This window comes from Adiantum capillus-veneris, chromosome 7, assembly GCF_014529385.1.
Source record: "Adiantum capillus-veneris isolate H3 chromosome 7, ASM1452938v2, whole genome shotgun sequence".
Classification (NCBI taxonomy): Eukaryota; Viridiplantae; Streptophyta; class Polypodiopsida; order Polypodiales; family Pteridaceae; genus Adiantum; species Adiantum capillus-veneris.
The window spans coordinates 17456450-17475630 of NC_140937.1; the positions used below are offsets into that span (position 1 = coordinate 17456450).

General features: G+C 42.5%; 2 pseudogenes; both read left to right on the forward strand.

The window, feature by feature from the left end:
* The first annotated feature begins 1336 nt into the window (after positions 1-1336).
* On the forward strand, positions 1337-2069 carry LOC147453497 (uncharacterized; annotated as a pseudogene).
* Positions 2070-2600: 531 nt separating this feature from the next.
* LOC147453498 (uncharacterized) lies at positions 2601-4352 on the forward strand (annotated as a pseudogene).
* Positions 4353-19181: the final 14829 nt, after the last annotated feature.

A 19181-nucleotide genomic window follows, 5' to 3' on the forward strand; every position in this document is an offset into this window, starting at 1 on the left:
TTCTTGTGTTAAGACTCCTCCTACAACGAGTCCACTTGCATGTGTTACCACCTCAAAATCTTGAGTAAAATTGGGTAGCTTGAGTACGGGAGTGGAGGTGAGATATTGTTTCATTTTTTGAAAACAATCTTCTTGCAGTTCTCTCTCCCATGTAAGCTTGGAGGGTTTCTTGAGTAGCCGAGTTAAGGGTGCAACAATGAGTGCATAATCTTTGACGAATATTCTATACCATCTTGTAATACCTAGAAAACCTCGAATTTTGCTGATAGTTTTGGGTTGTGGCCATTCTCTTATGTCCTTAACCTTTGCATGATCCATTGAGATTCCCTTAGAAGATATGATAAACCCAAGATAACTGGCTTCAAGAGTAAAAAGGACACATTTGCTCATCTTGGCACATATATCATCAAAGAATACCAGAACAAAATCATCAAGGTGTTCTCAAAATATATCCTACATGAGCCGATTAAAAGTTGTCGGCACATTTATAAGGCCAAAGGGCATGACTATGAACTCATAGTGCCCATATCGAGTGTTGAATGCGGTCTTGTATATGTCCGCTTATTTGATCCGAATTTGAAGATATCTTGATCTGAGATCGATTTTGTGAACATTTCTTCCTCGCGCAATCTATCCAGAAGCTCGTCTATGCGAGGGATAGGGTACTTGTTCTTTACGGATACCTGATTAAGGCCTCGATAATCTATGCAGAGGCATAAGGATCCATCCTTCTTTTTCTGAAACAAAATAGGTGCTCCCCACGTCTGAAAATTTATTAAGCCTCTATGGAAGTTGGTTGGTTGACCTTGTTTAGTTTGACCATGAAGATTTGTTGTCCCTTACATTGTCGTGACGCCCCACGTTTATTGAGAGAAAAACACACGTAAAAAGAAAAAAAAAAGGTTTTAAGGTTTTAAGGTTTTCTTACGAAAGAGCCGTAACTTTTTGCAGTATCGACGATTATAGATAAATAATGCTTGGGATTCTTTGGGTGAGATAATGATGTCTCTTGAAGTTTAATGATTATGGGTTATGTCAATGTGATATGGTTGGCATGGCATTTGGTGAATTTAAAGAAAACAAAGGTGATTGAGGAGCTTCATATTCAGAATGTTGTTTCTAGCAGATGCAAAGTGATGCCTTGATCTTGAACACAATCAGTTGTGCTTTAGTGTTGAAGAATTTTTGCATTATGCAAGGCATTGATGTGCATTCACGATGCGATTGGTGTCCACAAAGGTTGCAGTCGAGGAGGGTATCGTTGTTGGCGGAGGCTCCGCACTTCTAAGGCTTGCGTCAAAGTTGGCCACGTTTTTTTAATTGTGCCTCGGTTTAGATGTATGCCAAAGTTGATGGGGAGTTTGGGTCAAGCGAACAAGGGGCGTGTGAATGGCCGCTTAGAGTATGAAACTAACAATAAAGCAAGGCTTTTTATTAATATTGAGGAGGCAGTAAAAGAAAAAGCTTTCCGTCAAAGGGGGTTATAAAAGACCAGCATGCGACGACGGGTGCAAAGGTTTTTTCAAGCAACTGTAGACAAAGCAAGCAGGGAAAGCAGGCAGGAAGCCGCCGTCGAGCAGAAGTAGGAGCGCGGGCAGAAAATAGCAGGGAGCGTGCAACAAGAGAGAGGAGTTGGCGTGCCGTCGATTGTAGCCTTGAAGGGGACGGGCGTGAGCAAAAGGGAGATCCAGCCAGAGGAGAAAGGCTGCATTTACTCTCTTTGCGCTTTGCTGGTGCTTTTGCTGCTACGAGACATGCGAGTGCTGCCTCGACATCCTATGTTGTTTCTTCTAATTACAACAAGCATCATATTCAGTCATGGTAGAGCCCCCGTATTACCAAGAGATGTCATTCAGCTACCATGTCTGCGTACGTAACCAGGAGAGGCTTCTGTAGACGATGGGAAAAACACCTCCGTCAACTGCAGAGCCATGGAGTTGAAGTTGACAAGCATAAAGCGAGAGTCGACTCCAGGGACGAGCAAAAATAGGACCGAGAGAAGGACGAGCAGAAAACGAGAAGCCAACAGGCGACTCGGGCAGGAACACTGTTTTTTTTTGTTGTATTAAAACTCAAGGTTGTTTTTTTTTAAAAGTGAACCAAGGGGTAGAGCATACCAAAGTAGTAACTGTGATCAAAATCTGAGGAGCAGCTTCATGAAGTTAGAGTGAGCAGGTTTATCGAGAAAGTGCACTACTGATAAGAAAGGCAAGTTCGTGTTCGTAGAAGAGGTCGAGAAGAGCAAGGGAAGTGTATTGAGGCCATAAAGCTTTGGCTTTGCATGTCTGCTCAGAATCTTGGCAAAGTTTAGAGTACTTCATGCCTATTACAATGAAGTTTCTTTTGTATCAAGATTTTAAGCTCATTTAGTTTAACAACTTAAGATTCTAAGGTGTCGTTTGTGTCAAATTATCTTGTGTTGTATCTTTTCTCTCACCACATTCCCAGTGTTGATCCCGGCTCACTAACCACACTTATTTTCCCCCGACATCTTTGGTGAACCCGACGCGAAAGCGAGTCGGGGTGGGACTTGGTAGCAGAAGATGTTGACACCACAAGAAGTAGCAATGCAACAGATGGTGCAGTAGTTTGCAACCTATATGCAGCAGCAGCAGGCTTCTCAAAAGCAGTACCAACAAAGTGAACGTATTCTCAAGCGAGGTATACAGTAACCGAAAAGCTGCAAAGATTTGAAGGTTGTGATATTTCAAAATTTTGTACTGTTTATGAACAATCTATGGAGGATTATGGAGTTAATGATCATGACTCAGTGGAAGGTTTTCACTTAATTGCGGCTCCTGAGCTTAGGGCTCGAATTGAAGAAATTCGGATAACACATGGTGCAAACTGGCAGGAGTTTAAGAAGGCTTTACAAGAAGAGTATTTTCTCGAAGATTCTCAATGGGTTACCAAGAAAAGCTTTATGAAATGGATACAGCAGAAGGATAAAGGATTATCTGCGAGAGAATTGCTACGAGCTTTTGAAAAGAAATTTGAAAAGTTATCTACTGTTGAGCAGAAAACAATGCAGCCGGAAAAGGTCGAGCTATTTATTCAAGCAGCAGATTTGCGCCTTCAGAAGAGCTTGGTACACCTGCTTGAGGACCCATCTGGTGAGTTGGGCTTAACTTCTGATCAGAAATTGGTTACAGAAGCTGTTAATATGATTGTAAAGCGGCAAAAGAGGGTGGACAAGTTCATAGTGGCTGATCCTATGGAAGCGCTCGAAGAGGATCTAGTGGAGAAGCCCAAGCCCAAGCTGGAAGAGCCAGTCGTTGATGAGCTGGTAAAAGGTATACAAGAGTTGAATTTGAATTTGAAAGCTGTTAAACTTGATGGTTTGAGTGCAAGTGGATCTTCTTCTGAACCTAGACAGCGTCCTCCACAACAAGATTGGGATAAAGGATGCATGTGGTGTGATAGCTTAGATCATATACGCAAAAATTTTGATGATTTTAATGAAGCTTATAAGAAGAACACAGTTTTTTGGAAGGACGGAAAGCTGCATCTTAAAGAAACTGGTGAACGTCTACGTTTTAACTATTGGAAGGGCGGTATGAAGAAGCTAGTTGAGGAGATGCAGCACAATGCCTCTAGGGTTGATGCAACAACTTATGGATTACAGGTATGCAGTGCGGAGGAAGAGGAAAGTACCAAGGCTAAAGGGAATCTATGGCCTTATGCTTTGAGGACAACTGACAAAGGTAAAATAACTCGTGACACATTAAGTCAAGCTCGGAATTGCATTCGACAAACTACGGGGTGGTAAGATCCTGTAGATTCTCTTTCTGTGTATTGCCTTTCTTGCAAAATCTCAGGCTAATGAAGCTATGGTGGAAGAGAAGAGCAAGAGAGATGAAGACATTGTGGGCTCATCAAAACAAGCTACGAGGACTAGCGGCAAGAAGGAAGAAAGCACAAGTTCTAAAGCAATTCCTACACCTGAAGTGGTTATGGAAGAGGCATCTAAAGATAAAAAGCAAGGTAAGCCAAAAGGGCCTTCTTACAAGTTAAAATCTGATATTGAATTGGCTACAGATCTGAAGAAGGTATTTGAGGAACGCATTCTCAATAGCAAGGTGGAACTTACTTTGGGCGATGTCTTGGGTATTGCTAAACGTGAATTTCATGAGGAGATCATTGATATTATAAAGAGAAAGCGACAAGTACCAGTCGTACAAGAACCTGATGCGGTCAAGAGCGAAGTGATTCAACATGTAGAATCAATTCTGGATGCTTACGAGTCAGAGATTGAAGAAGAAAGTTTACAGTCTATAGTGATCTCCAATCAAGTTACACCCGAGGGAAGACATGTTCATTTAATGATGATGGTGAGGAAGCAATACTGTTAACCCTCACGGCACACGGACACCCTATGATCTATAAACGTTGTATTTGGTAGAGTCAGGTACCGGGCTTGTCGGACCAATAGGGAAAGGTAGAGTGATCGTCGATGAGAGGCGCACTTTAACTTGGACATTCAAGGGATTAGTTGGTTAAGCATGGGCGCCCAAGTGTGAATGGGGTGAGCTCCTATAAAAGCCAACTAAACCTAATTTTTACTCATTCTCTCATTTGTGCAATTGAAGAGTGCTCTTGCTCCATCTCCATCTTCTTCTTCTTCACCTCCTTGTGTGTGTGTGTGTGTGTGTGAGAGAGAGAGAGAGAGAGAGAGAGAGAGAGGGAGAGTGTGTGTGCGATCGAGCATTACGAAGGCACGACGGCGGCGAAGCGGTTGAGCGCGGCATGACTGCAGCTTCTTCTTCATCGCGGCGAGGAATCCACCACGAAGGCGAGCGTAGAGCGGTGAGTGACACACCCTTTGTTTTCTTGAGATTGCTAGTTTAGGCTTGTTGTGTGCTTGGAGCCGTTTGTGGCTCGCACACGGTATATTGGCAAGTCCCTTGCTTCGACAGTGCGGCAAGGAGCGCACATTTTTGGCGCCGCTGCCGGGGATATGCCCTACACTAATGTTAAGGCGGTTACGCCGCTAGCGGAAGCTAAATAGCGAGAACTCAACCAACAACAGAATTTGTCAGACGAGGACGGAGCTTGACCCACAGGCGCATGGAAACAACTAGGTGGGTGTCAAATCACCTACTCGACCTTCTAATGACAATCACTACTAAGGAAATCAAATCTAAGTTCTAAAACACGCAAGTGACTGAAATCCGTACTACGAACGAATGCTATACGAAACAGGATCTAGAATCATCGAATCGATCTCAAACTCAAGGGGAAGTCTATACACTAGGTAAGAACAACACCCTAAAGACTTGAACTGCAAAGTCAACCTATAACCACTCCGTGCGATAAACGCGTATGAAGACAGGCCGAAAAATACAGGTGACCGAAACTTGACCCCGATGGTACTAATGTGTAGCTCTACTCGTTGTGGTTCTATAGATATGCTGCACGCTCTATTCCGACACACGAGTTGGAAGAAAACTCACACCGAAGCTCGTAGGAACTTACCACACATAGAAGCCGATAGCGCGCACTCTTGGTATCTGTACGTAGCTCTCACCGTTGCTAACACAATGGTGGTGTCGCTTCTCCAATGGCGGCCCCGTAGCTCGCGTAGCAAGGAGATAAGACTCTCTCTCTCTCTCTCTCTCTCTCTCTCTCAGACACAGTCACCGCGCTCAAAAACTCACTTTGATTAATAATTGAATCCCTCCCTTTTAGGTTACAAAACTTTGGCTTATATACCTCAGCCTTGGAGGTGAGAACATCTCTAATTATTTACATCAGCAGGTGAAATTACGTCGGGATTACAAGCTGGAAACTCAATTGAGTCCCGTTACTTAATGAATGGCTCAATTCAAAATTAATGTCGGAAAGACATTTATTACAATCAATGGTTACAAAATGATGGGTGTGAGCAAAAATGTGGGTGTGATCCTCTGCTGGCTCAACACTCCCCCCCTCCGCGTTCATGTCGTCCCTGACATGACTTTTAGGCTTGATCAATAGAGTCCTGTCGTCTTGAGCATCTGCAAATGTGATTCGTAGCGTAGGTTGCCGATGGTCAAGGTTGGGCCGAATATTTTGCTTTCGTGAGCGAAAAAGCCGGTGTAGAAAGCTTCTTCGAATGTTTGCATGTGGAAGCCAGGCAAAAACATGATTCTTTGGTATAAGAGATGTAACACCTTTGGTGATGGCTGCAATGAAAGATCATACATCATATCCGTCACTGTGTCGGCCGTCGATAGTAGACTCGAGGTCGTGGCTTTATCTGGCGCGAACACTTCAATGCATGCTAAGAGAGTCCTGCAGATTTTCTTTAGCATCTGACACGAAAGGTCAGGAGAGCCAGTAAAGAGTTTGATGGTGCCCGTTAGGGTTTTCACCATGTAGGCTTTACCTATTCTCTCTCCTGCCTTTGGTCCTGGCATCCTTGGGTAATTAAGCCAATTTGGCTTCTTTTCTGCAATCCTGCCATGCTCTTTCCAGCTTTTGACTCTTGGCACCGGGCAGAAGGTTGCATCCTCTCGAATCTCCTTTGGAGCCTCTACCAAGTAGATGAGGTAGGCTGGGTATTTGTTCAGCCAACCTTTCCTCCATCTAGGTTGAGAGTCTACAATCCTCTTTGATTGTTCATCCTTTGTGATGTCGCCTTCGTAAAGAGCGACATACTGCTCCTCCTCTATTCTCTTTTTCGTCTTTATCACTTCAAATTTCATCAGAGGGAAAGGCAGGGTTGGTTGCATCCACTCTTCATGGAGCACTTTTGTGTCTAAACCTTGAAGTCTAATGGAGATGAGGAGTCTCCTTTCCCATTCCATTTCCGCCTTGGCACTTTCCTCTGTTGACTTTTCTATTTGGTCCTGGAGCCTTTGTTCTTCTTCGTCAGAGATTCCTGAAGTTGAGGCCACTTCTTGAACTGGGGCTGGATCTTCAATTGTGGTTGCCTCTCCAGTTTCTGGTAGCTCTATGGCTGCTCCCCCTGCTTCTTCTTGTGGTGTCTCTGTTTCTCTTCTTTGTTGCTCTTGGAGGTCTTGGAGCTGTTTGCGGAGGGCCTCATTTTCTGTCCTTAGTGTTTGGTTTTCTGATGTGAGTCTCTCCTCTGCAGCCAATGATCCCTCCGCCATGTGCAATCTTTGCACTTGCTCTAACCTCAGCTCTCTTTGCAGACTTCTTACCTGATCTTCCAGAGCTGGTACGAGGGCTCCCTCTTGTTCTGTTCCTGCTCTGCTAGCTCTAGGGGTGGTCCTGAGTCTCATGATTGTCCTTTCTTGAAGGTTGACTCTTTCCCTTAGCTCAATGAGCTCATCCTTGGCTGCCTCCAGCTCATCTTCTATTCGCTCCTTTGCTTCCTGTGAACTTGTTACCTCTCTTGAAGCTTCGACTAGTTGGAGTATCAAGCCGTCTCTCTCGTTTTCTGCGTCGTAGAGTGATGCTTTATGACTTTCAGATTCAGTCATAGCATTCTCTAACTTCTTCTGCAACTCTGCTTCCTTTTGTTTTGCTGTCTCAAGTGCTACTTCCTTTGCTCTGGATCTTTCTTTAATCTTGCTGAGCAGTTCATGCACCATGTGCATGTCTTTTTCATCTTCATCTGTCAACTTGACAGCTCTTTCTGCCACCACCTCCAATGGCTTCGGCTCGTCCATTTTTTCTTCACTCTCCATTGTACCCTTTGTCTTTTCTTTCGTCCCTTTCTGATCATCTTGCTTCCGTAGGGATATCCCATAAACTGCCTCCAGGGCCTCTTCTTCACTGTATCCGATCGCGACCAGATCCTCATAATCATCTTTCTTTTGCTGAACTGGATCTATCTCCTTTTCCTTGGTCCCGTCCTCCGGCTTTTCTATAACTTCTGTTTCTATTTCTATTGTGGTTTCCTCCACAATAATTCCCATCTTCTTCGGGCTTGGTACAACAGTAAAAGAGGGCTGATTGTCCTCAGTTATCTTGGCTTTCCCTTTGTTTGCTTGCCCGTCTTTCTCTTGAGGTTCAGTAGACTCATCTACTTTCTTCTTCCCCTTGTCGTCCTTTTGCAGCTCAGCTTTTAAAAGCTGTACTTCCTCTTCGGTATAAGGTTCGACAGGTTGTTGCTCCAGTATGGCCTCCGACTCCTCATAAGCTCTAATATATTGATCATATTGATCAACATGTGGCCTGGCTGAGCTGGTTCCGACTTTACTGGGGTCTGGCACCCACATTTCTTTGAAGTCCCCCTTTAGAGCTCTTTCCGCTCTAAACTGCTCCACCAGCCTTTCCATTCTTGCGGCTTTTTGACTTTTGGTTTGCTTGGGATCGGCCTTCTTCTTCACTTTCTTCTTGAGCGGCTCGTCCACGGCCTCCTCAGGTTCTGAAACTATTTCTAGTTTTCGACGTGCTCTTGTGGACGCCCTCTTGGATACTTCTTGCTGTGCTTCCTCCTCATCGGCTTCTCTAAGCCACTCATTCTGGGAGGGAATCTGTGGCCCTTGATCCCTAGCTCCAATAGCTTCATAAGCTATTCTTGTTAGGATTTCTCCTCCTCCTATGTACCTTGGCTTCTGGTTGTGCATGGCGATTACTTGCTCGTGGATGTATTGAGCATAATTCACCTCTTTTGGCACGTTGCTCTTCAGTGCCCATGTGATGGTTGTGGCAATGGCATGGGGTGGTGTAGTATACTTCTGCGGTCTTTTGCTGCACACATGGAAAAACTGGTTGTATAATCGGCAAAGGGTTTCCGCTCGTTGATCTGCCATATCTCCGTAGGTTGTATTTTGTTTCTTTGATCCATAGACCTCTATGGCCTCTCTTCTTTCTCTGACAGAACTCCCTTTGTTGTGCAGCTTCAGTGCATCTGCAATGAGCTGTGGAGTGATCTGTACTTCAACTGTTTCTCCATCCATGGCTGTCAACGTGGCTTTCCCATCCTTCTGAATGGATGTTGCCAACTCATACACTCTTCTTGTGTCTACACCTGATGGTCTCGAGGTGAAGAACCTGTGTAAGTCAGCCTTTTCCAGGTATCTGCTTATGTTCTCTGATCTGCTATAATCCACTAATTCTCGTGGGATCATAGGTACATCGACCGATTGCCCTTGAGGATCTCTGAAAGTCCCCTGGTAGATCTTTATTCCCTCTTTTTCTAGTACTGCTTCCTCCACCCAAGTCTTGGTTGGCTTGAGGGTTTCTGTTGGAATATCAAAAGGTTCTGCTTCTGCAAGAGCATCCTTGATGGTTGGTCTTTTTCTCTTAGTTGCCGATGACTTAGCGGAATCCATGGATCCTGTAACTCCAATTACAGAAGTTAGCGTCTTTTTAGTACTGAAAGCCGAAATGAAGCTTTTAACTATTCAAATGACTTGAAAATTGAAACATGAGCTATTCAGGGCCTAAGGATGCAATGTAGGTGAAAAAATGTGCAAACTGGGCTCAGAAACATGCTTGAGACATCATACGCGTATGATGTCTTTTGTGTCAGAATGACTTCATATTGGTTGTGCTTGTAGCTGATAGTGTATACATGAGTATCATATGCTTGGATTTGAGTTTGGATCCCATTTGGTCAAGTTTTGGCCAGTTCAGTCCAGTTCAGGCTCTTGGCAAAATTTTGAAAGGGAAATGGATTTTATGATCCAAATTGGGTAAAACTTGGTGGATTACCTTCAAATGGCATGTAGAACACTTCTGTTTGGTGGTTGAAGCCCTTAGATGCCAAAATCACATAGTGAGACATAATACGCGTATGATGTCTTTTAGTGCATTTTTTGACCAATTTTCTCTATAAGCTTGGTTTTGGCTTTAGATAGGCTTATTCAGTGGATTTATCAAGTTTGGATAGAATTTGGACTAAAAATGGCTCTGGAGACATCATACGCGTATGATGTCTTTTTCATCAATTTTTCATGGGATTGGTTCTGTGGACTCTCCATGTGCTAGTGAAGGACTGTTTATACTCAAATCTTGGTTTGGACTTGAATATGTTGGATTTGGGACAAAAATAGGCTTTGTATGAAGGATTTTCTCTTAATTGGGCTAATGGGGTGATCCACTTGACCAAATGGTTCCAAACTTCATATGTAGCATGTATTAGATATATATAATGGATGTATGATGACAAATGAGCATTTTTGGCTCTGTAAGTGCAAATAGACATTATACGCGTATGATGTCTTTTGTGTCAAAATGGTGCTTTTTGGTTCCAGATAGCTTGTAGATGTGTTAATCAACAATCCTACAAAGTTTCAATGAGTTTGGAGTTATTTTGACAAAATTAGGACCAAAAATCAATTTTGTGGCCTACTTTGCGTCTTTTTGGTTTTCCTTGGGTTTTCTAACTCCAATTCTCATGATACTTGGTTCATAGGATGTGATTAACATGTGGAATGAGGCTATGCACTCAAATGTTGAAATGGATGTGAAAATCATGCTGTGAGACATCATACGCGTATGATGTCTTTTCTTGAAATGTTGGTCTTTTTGTGCAAAGAATGCTTTGTGCTAGTGCCCTAAGCCCTGCTAACTAGTTTTCAACTTAAAAAGTCATCAGTTTAGCTAAAAAGCCCCCTTATAGGCATTTCAGTCTCCGAAGTCGTCTTTTTGCCTTGGAGTTGAATTTCTTCAACTTTTCTTCTTGAGAGTTGCATTTCCAGCTCATTGGATATGTTGTGAAGCCATCCAGTTGGTTGAACTTGACTTTGGCTCCCCGTTTTCCATCTTTATCCATTTGGTTTCCCGAAAGCGTCTTTTTCACCATCGGTAAGTGAATCAGCTTTCTTTTGGGTTTTGCTTGCAAACATAAGTCATCCATGTATAGTTGAAACTGCTTGTGAAGTTTCATGTCATTTGGTCGTCAATTTTAGCCGTTATGCCAAAATGACGCTTTGTGTATCCACAGCCGAATCGGTTGTTCCGACCTACTTTTGGTGGTCCAAACCTAGAGATACTCCATGGTTGCATTGCCCTCGATGTTGTTAAGCTTCCTGAGAAGTTTTGTGTCGTTCCGACAACTTTTTTCTGTTTGCCTCTTGCAGGCTCTGTTGACCTAGGGTTTTTCCAGTAGTTCCTTCTTGAGCTTTGAGTGCTAGAAACTCATCTCCTATACTAGGGTAACCCACCTCTAAGTTCTTGCAAAGTTTGGTTAGGCGGTTGTGCCCCTACCTAGCGTTCTTCCCCATTCCCCGTCTGCTCTTGTTTCTTGGTTTTGGTGAGTTTTCGCGACAAAAGTTAACGATAAGCATCAAAAGCTTATGGCAACGAGTCTACCTCTCATGTCTGGTGTCCTCTGAGCTCTCGTAGCAGTCGTAGAAGGTGGTAGAAGGTCGGATGCTACTGTGTGCTCTTTGCTCTCTCCAAGAAGGTAATAGTGGAAATGAGCTTGATAGTGAAGTGAAAAATACTTAACTTCGGGCTTCCCGGATCACTTGTTACCAAATTTGACATGTGCTCCTATCTCGTCGTGAAATGCACTTTAGGATTTGAAATTTCTCAATTCGGACTCCGTTTGACCTGTTTCTGAGAAATTTATCCACTTTGCCAAAATTCTGTCATTTCGGGCTTTCCGCAACTTTTCAGAATTGTACCCCATTTTTACCATGGGTTGCCCTTGTCATTAGGACCATCACCGTCTATTCTTTTCTTTTTTCCGATCTCATTTCACCTGCTTTTTTATTTTTCTTTTATTTTCTTTAAGAAAATCATAAAAAATATAGGAAAATAGCAAATTGAAGCCAAAAAATTCCAAACATACACGATAAATATCTGGTAACCCTGTGTATATGAATATACACTTCTTTGTGATTTCTGGACTTGGATTACCACTTTTTTCCTCTTTTTAGCTCTAAAAACACTCTTATTTAGTGATATTTACACATCTAGAGACCCAAATTCATCATTTGATCTCTTCTTGTTGCAAAACAAGGTATATAAGGGCATAAATATTATCAATATCTGCAATCAAACATAAAAAATTGCAAAATCATGTAAGACACTGCCCTTGTAATATAATTTTTGTTTTTCTTTGTTTTTTCCGCTTGTAGCTGCTTTGTAGCTCCTGTATACCTCCCCCCCTCCTAGTCTGAGTCCTCCCGGACGACTATGAAGTGTCTGTGGGTGAAGCATTGTAGTGGTTTGGGTCATAAGTTCCCAATGTAATTGTAGAGCGATGATACAACAGTCTTTCCAATAAAGCTGCTCTTTGTTTGATTGAAGGATTGGTGGTCGGGTTTTGGGTTGGTTTTGGCCCTTCGGTAGTAGAATCAGTAGATGGGTTCTTCGTTACCTTGTTGTCTTTCTTCACAATCCAAATCTGCTTCCGCTTTGCTTGTGCTTGCCACAAACTCTTTGCGACCCAAACCTGCTTTGTTCTGTGTGTTGATTTCCTCGCCTTGAAATACCTAGGAGTTTCCGTTGATTGTATTGAAGGGAGTTCCTGTTTACAAATCTTTGGGATCCAAATTTGCTTGCTGTAGCTTTGTGCCGTCATGAACTTCTTTGGAATCCAGATCTGTTTCACTGTCCTTGATTGTCGGGGATCACTCTGTTGTCTGGTATTGAAGACTCTGTTTTCCACCTTTTTGTTCTCTGGCACAGCCTTTTTTGGTCTCCATACCAACTTTGACTCCGTTGTTTTCCAAGGTTGAGCTGTTATAATATTGCTTGTCTTCCTTACCCAATGTTGAAAATTCCTCGTCGAAGAGTAATCCGGTTGTATAGAAACTTTTGGTTGCCATTGCTTCTTCTTTTTCTCTGGTTGTTGTTTATCTTTGTCTTTGGATTCGTCCTTTGGAGTTGGCTCTTCTCCTTTGGTGAACTTAACTGATTGACTTTCACCTTCGTATTTGATAAGCACTGATTTAGAACTCCAGTCAATCATTGCATTGTATTGCTTCTGCCATGGTTGTCCTAGCAATAATGGATGTTGTGTAGCTTGGTCTTCAACCACGTAAAACATATGAGGATACACATACTGGTTAATCTGTATATGTAAAACTGTGCATCCGACAGTTTTGATTGAATTCTCAGAGTAACTCTTTAACTCTTGCTTGGCAGTTTGTAGTTTAGTGTCATTTGTCAATTGTCTATACAAACTGAGTGAAAGTAGGTTAGCTTGAGCTCCTGAATCCAATAGTGCTCTGGCTTTGATTTGGTTGGTTCCTACTTTGCATTCAATGATGGGTTCTTCTTTGTCATTATCCATTTCTGTTATACTGACTGCGTTTATTCGTGTTGCTCCTTCATTGCGCTGTTTCTGACGCAGTAGTCTTCTTTTCTCCATTCTTTCCTTCGCCTCGGCTTGCGCTTCCTCCTCAATCTTTTTCTTTTTTTGGACACGCAGCTTTTCTTGATGTATTTTGAGAAGCATGTCTTGTGTTAGCGGCAACAGATACTTTTTCACTCTGCATCCACTAATCCAATTGGGCATTTCTTCTCCGTCTAATGTAGCAAGCTTGACGGCTCCACTTGGTGATAGATCTTTAATCACCAGAGGACCCATCCCTCGCTTTTTAAGCTTCTTAGCATGCTGTTTCAGAGTGTAAACTAGGACATAGTCCCCAACTTTAAACTCTTTAGTCCGCACATGCTTATCAAAAAATTCCTTTTGTCGCCTTTTTTGAACGTAGATGGAAGCTACTGCTTTTAGGCGAAGCTCATCTAGCTTTTCCAGGTCATCTATTCTATCAGAGAGCTCGTGTCCCGTCCACTCTAGATCCTTAGCCACCCTTAAGGTTGAAATCAAGAATTCTATTGGCAAGATAGCATTTAGCCCAAAAACCATGTTATATGGGGTCGTTCCTATTGATGTTTTATACGCCACCCTATATGCCCATAATGTTGAATGTAACTTTTGGTCCCAGTCAGTTCTCGACTCAGATACAATCTTCGTGAGGACCGTACATATGGTTTTGTTTGTTGCTTCAGCTTGTCCGTTTGCTTGTGGATGATACGGGGCTGATTTCCTATGGATTACCATGAATTCATCTAGAAGGATCTTTATCACTTCATTTATGAAATGTGTGCCTCGATCACTCACAATTTCTATTGGCAATCCATATCGTACAAAGACGTATTCATACAGAAATTGTGCCGTGGTCCTGGCATCTGCTTTTTGAGTTGCCTTTGCTTCGACCCACTTTGTTAGATAGTCTGTAGCCACAATGATGTATTGTGCATGAGTCTTATATGCAGGAGGCGAAATGGGTCCAACATAATCAATCCCCCATTTTGCAAAAGCTCTTGCCCCCATCATTGGTCTAAGTGGCATATCATCTCTTTTAAGTGGTACTTTGGTCCGCTGACAGTCATCACACCGTTTAACATATTCCTCAGCGTCCATATGTAATGTTGGCCACCATATTCCTGCAGCTAAGACAAGTTTTGCTGTCTTATCACCTGAGAAATGGCCTCCACCTACTCCTCCATGAGCTTGCTCTAGGATTGTCACATACTCAGACTCTGATGCGCAAATCCTAAGCTGGTTGTCTTTACCTCTCTTATAGAGTTGATCTCCTATTAAAGCGTAATCTCTAGCTTCTGTCTCTACAGATTTCTGACGAGCTTTTGACGTTCCTTCTGGGAAAGTTCTATTTGTGAGATATTCAACAATATACTGACTCCATTCTGGAGCGATCATTATCTGATATAATGTCGAATACTCGGCTGGAGGTTTTGATGAACATACAATACATACAGTGACATATTCATGTACGCTTTCTTTCATTCCTGGCCAATAGACTCCCAATTGTAACAAATTCCTATATGTGTTCCTTCTTGAACAATGAAATGCACATTCCTGAACATGTGCTTCGCGCAGATATATATTATATTCCTCAAGATTGATGCATAGTCGTAAAACATGATCATTTCCTAATTGATACAACCTTCCTGCAATCAATTGAAGATTCTTGGATTGCTGAATAGCAATATGTTTCAGGTTGTATTCTCTTCTATCAAACTCTCCTCCATAGGTTAATAGGTCAACGACATTTTGAGACCACTTAGGTATCATTTCTATGTTGAACAAGTACGCGTCTGGCATGTCGTCGTCTACTCCTATAGGGTCTTCTCCATTCGTTAATCGCGAAAGATGATCAGCTCTAAGATGTGTTTTTCCCTTCTTCACTACTACCGTGAAGTCGAATTCCAGTAAGATAATGAACCATCTCACTATTCTCCCGGTATTGCATGGTTTATTCACTAGGTAGAGCAAGGCTTGGTGATCCGTAAAAAACACAAACTTGTTGGCTAGAAGATAATGCCGAAATTTCTTCACAGCATAGATCATTCCTAATCCTTCTCGCTCTGTTGTGGTGTAATTCTTCTCTGCATGGTTGAGTTGTCGACTGGCGTAACAGATAGAAAAATCCATGTTTCCTTCTTCTGGCTGAGCCAGAATGCATCCTATTGCATATGCAGAAGCATCTATATGCACATGGAATATCTTCTCCCAATCTGGTGATTTCAAGACTGGAGCAGTAATGAGTGCCTCTTTCAATTTCTTGAACGATTCCTCACACTCCTCTGTCCATTCAAAGTTCACTATTAGCCTGTAAAGTGGTTGGCCTATTATAGCGTACATGTAAATGAATCGTCTATAATATCCACAATGTCCCATAAAGCTCTGTACTTGTTTCGCATTGGTTGGTCTAGGCATATCCACTATAACTTTTATCTTCTCTAAATCTGTGGATATTCCGTTTTGTGAGACAATATGTCCCAGAATTCTGCCCTGTCGGACCATAAACACACATTTCTCAGGATTGAGACAAATGCGATATGTCCTACATTTCTCAAATACTTTTCTTAGGTGTTCTAGATGCTCATCTCTCAGTAGAGAATGTACACATAAGTCATCCATGTATATTTCGAGAAACAGCCTTAAGTATTCTTTGAAAGCATGCGTCATCAGCCTCTGGAAGGTTGCGGGAGCATTGGTTAGACCAAAAGGCATAACCCGATAAGCATAAATTTCCCACTCCGTTGCAAAAGCTGTTTTATGTTGATCTTCCAATGCTATGGCTAGCTGGTTATATCCTGAAAAACCATCAAGAAAGGAGTATGCTGTTTTCCCTGATACACGCTCTAGAACATGATCAGTTATCGGCAGGGATAATTGTCCCTGATTGTTGCAGCATTCACTTTCTTTAGGTTGACACACACTCGGAGTTTTCCGTTCTTCTTAGGTACTACCACAATCGGAGATACCCAATCAGTGTGTTCAATCTCGTATATGAATTCAGCTTCCATTAGCTTATCTATCTCTTCTTTGATTCGCTTAGCAAACGTATCATTATATGTGTATGGTCTCTGTCTGCTAGGCTTTGCGTCTTGTTTCAGTGGGATTGTGTGTTGGCATATCGATGGGTCAACTCCCTTTAAGTCCTTATAAGACCATGCAAACACATCCCTATACTCTCTGAGAAGACTCAAAAGTCTCTCTTCCTCGCCTGGAGACAAATCTGTGGCTATGTATACCGGTCTAGGTGGCTCACCTGGAGCTGCTAAATCAACTTTTTTTGCATCCTCCGGTCCGTCATAAGATTCGTTCTCCTTCCTCTCTCGAATAGGTGGGGTTAATATCACCTTCCTATCCTCTATTGTGAATTTCCTATAGTGAGAGGGAACATCCATGTTTTCCTTGATTTTGGCGTTTTTGTCCTCTCCACTCTCAATTTCTGTAGTCCAAACTTCTTTCAGAGTTTTCTTGAGCTCTCTGTACTTGTTTCTACGTTCTAGCTTGACTCCGTGTGTTCTCTGTTGCGCTTGTTCTTTTCTGATTTTTGTGTTTCAGTTTTCGTTCCATTCTTTTGAACTTGATTTCTTGAGCCTCTTTTGTCTTTTCGTAAGCTCTTTTGATCACTGCCTCTCATTCTTCCAGAAATCTTATCCTTAACACAATCTTCAGCCTTTACTAGCATTAGGAATTGATTTTTTCCTCTTATTCTAGGCATCGGATTGGTTCTAACCCCTTTTGTTTTTTTCTTTGCTCTATAGTGTTTCTGGCGTTGTTTTGTTTGGTTCGGAAAATCATAAAATCGGACATCCGTTATAGTTTCGTCGTTTCCGCTTGAATTGTCCGTTGACTCGTTGTCTGCTTCATTTCCCCACTCTGGATGATTGGGAATGTCGTGAAACACCTCTTCTTCATCTTCTTTTTCCAGTGTATCGTTTTTTTCAGTTTCTTTTTCGAGTACAGTTCTCAACATGAAATACGGAACCACGTCGTACCCGTCCTTGTCGCAAAATTTCGTTGTGGGACCATCCGGAATTGCACAAACATCTAGGGTTGCTAGAATGTGTGTCCATTCTAATGGTTCAAACGTGTCCTCTGGAAAGGGTTCTCCTATATAAGTTTCGTCTTCGATAGCCCTTTCTAAAACACATTCTTCTCGTTTCAGACTTCCACATTTCGAAGCTCCACACATCCATAACTCCTTGGGTTTACCTAACCAAGCTGGAAATTCGGATCCCGCCAAAGTAGCTGAATCAAATTCCTTACCGGTGTTCGGTTCACATCTTTGTAGCTATGGTCTTTCAGGTTCACACGTGTAGTGGTTTCCATATTTCTCAGGTATATGTGATCGTAGCCCCAATCCTGGACCATTTTCAACTGTCTCATGAATGGTCTTCCCAGTATGATATCATAGTTATTCTCCTTGCCAAAATCGACAATAGCGAAAGTATGTTCGTATTCAATGCCGCAAGAAGTCACTACAACTTTCTCTAATAACCCCATAGGTTTCTCCATGTGTCCATCTGCTAATTGGAGTTTCAACCTAGTCTTCCTTATTGCTGGTTTCCCCCATTTTTTCCAGATTTCTTTTGTAGCAATGGCTACCCCAGCTCCGCTGTCTAGTATTGCCATTGTGTTCACTCCTTGGAATTCAACTGGTAAGGTTGTATTCCCCTCTTCACCTTCGCAATACTCTCCGACCTTGTTTAAGGGTACAGGCTTAGCGTTCTTTTGTGGCTTGCTCAGCTCCTCCATGCTCTCTTGCAATCTCGATGTTGGATCTTTTATCCCGAATTTCTCCAAGCATTTTCCTACAGTGGTCCACATATGTGGTCTTAGCCTCAAAAGCTCAGCTAGAGTGATAGTGCATGTCACTGGTGTTGACAAAATCTCTATCAATCCTTGCGAATCCATGACTTTTTCTGATGAGATTTTTCTTGAGGGAAGTGCTCTAATCTCGGATTTTGCTTCATACTCTCCTAAGTATGAAGGTAAGGTTTTCAGTGAATGAGGTTTGCTCTCCATTGTTCTAACAGAGCCCCCATCTCCCCAGTAAGATTGCAGATCCAAGTCCACTTGAGATCCTGCCTCAAATTCCACTATGGGAGGATTCCTGATGTCCTTTTCCCAATTTGTCTGATTAGCTTGGCAACTTAGCTCGTTTGCAAAGTTTGCCTCTCTCACTTGTTTCCAAAATTCATTGTAATCATCATCTCTTCCGTAAGACCTCTGTATGACTGGATGAAAACTCTCGACCTCCTGATCGGTTGTGTTCAACACTATGCGGTCATCCTTGTGTGTATTTTCAGGCTTTTGTGCACTGGGAGTCTTTTCAGCTACCCGTGAAACGATAGTCTCTTGCTGAATTGGGTTTTCCGTTCCACAATTCATTGTTTCTCTTGGTGGTTCTAATAAAGCTTGTGCAGTCTCGATCATTCTCTGGCACATTTCAAGTCTCTGCTTTTCCAATTCCGCGTTTGGGTATGTCATCCACCTCTGTTCTTGTGTTTGGTTGTTCTTTAACCTAGCTTCGTAAGCTCTCATCAGTGCGTCCAACGGTTCGTGTACCTTGTCGACTAGCACTGATCCCCCTGAGCTTAAGCTCGTTGTTTCTTTGATACTCTTTTGTTTTGTTCTTTCCGGGCTCATCTCTCGTTTCCCGTTTTGACTCTCAAGTTTTTCTAATCTAGCTTTAGTTTGCTTTAGTTCCTCAGCTAGAATAGCGTCTTCACGTTCTTTTCTCAACTTCATGCGTGCTTTTCTAGCTTTCCATGTGTTTTTCTGACTCCGCGGTCCTTGACTAACCACTTCAGTCGCTAACTTTCCATTCTCAGGTTCTCTAGTGGTTTTCTTAGCTTGAGCTCTAGTAACAACTTGCGTTGGTATCAGAGTTTCATTTTCAGACCCACTGCTGGTAGGAATAGTTTCTAGCATATTCAATGTCGTCTTTTACACTTTGTTTGGATTCTTTGAACAATCCTCAATGAAGTGAGTAACCCCACAC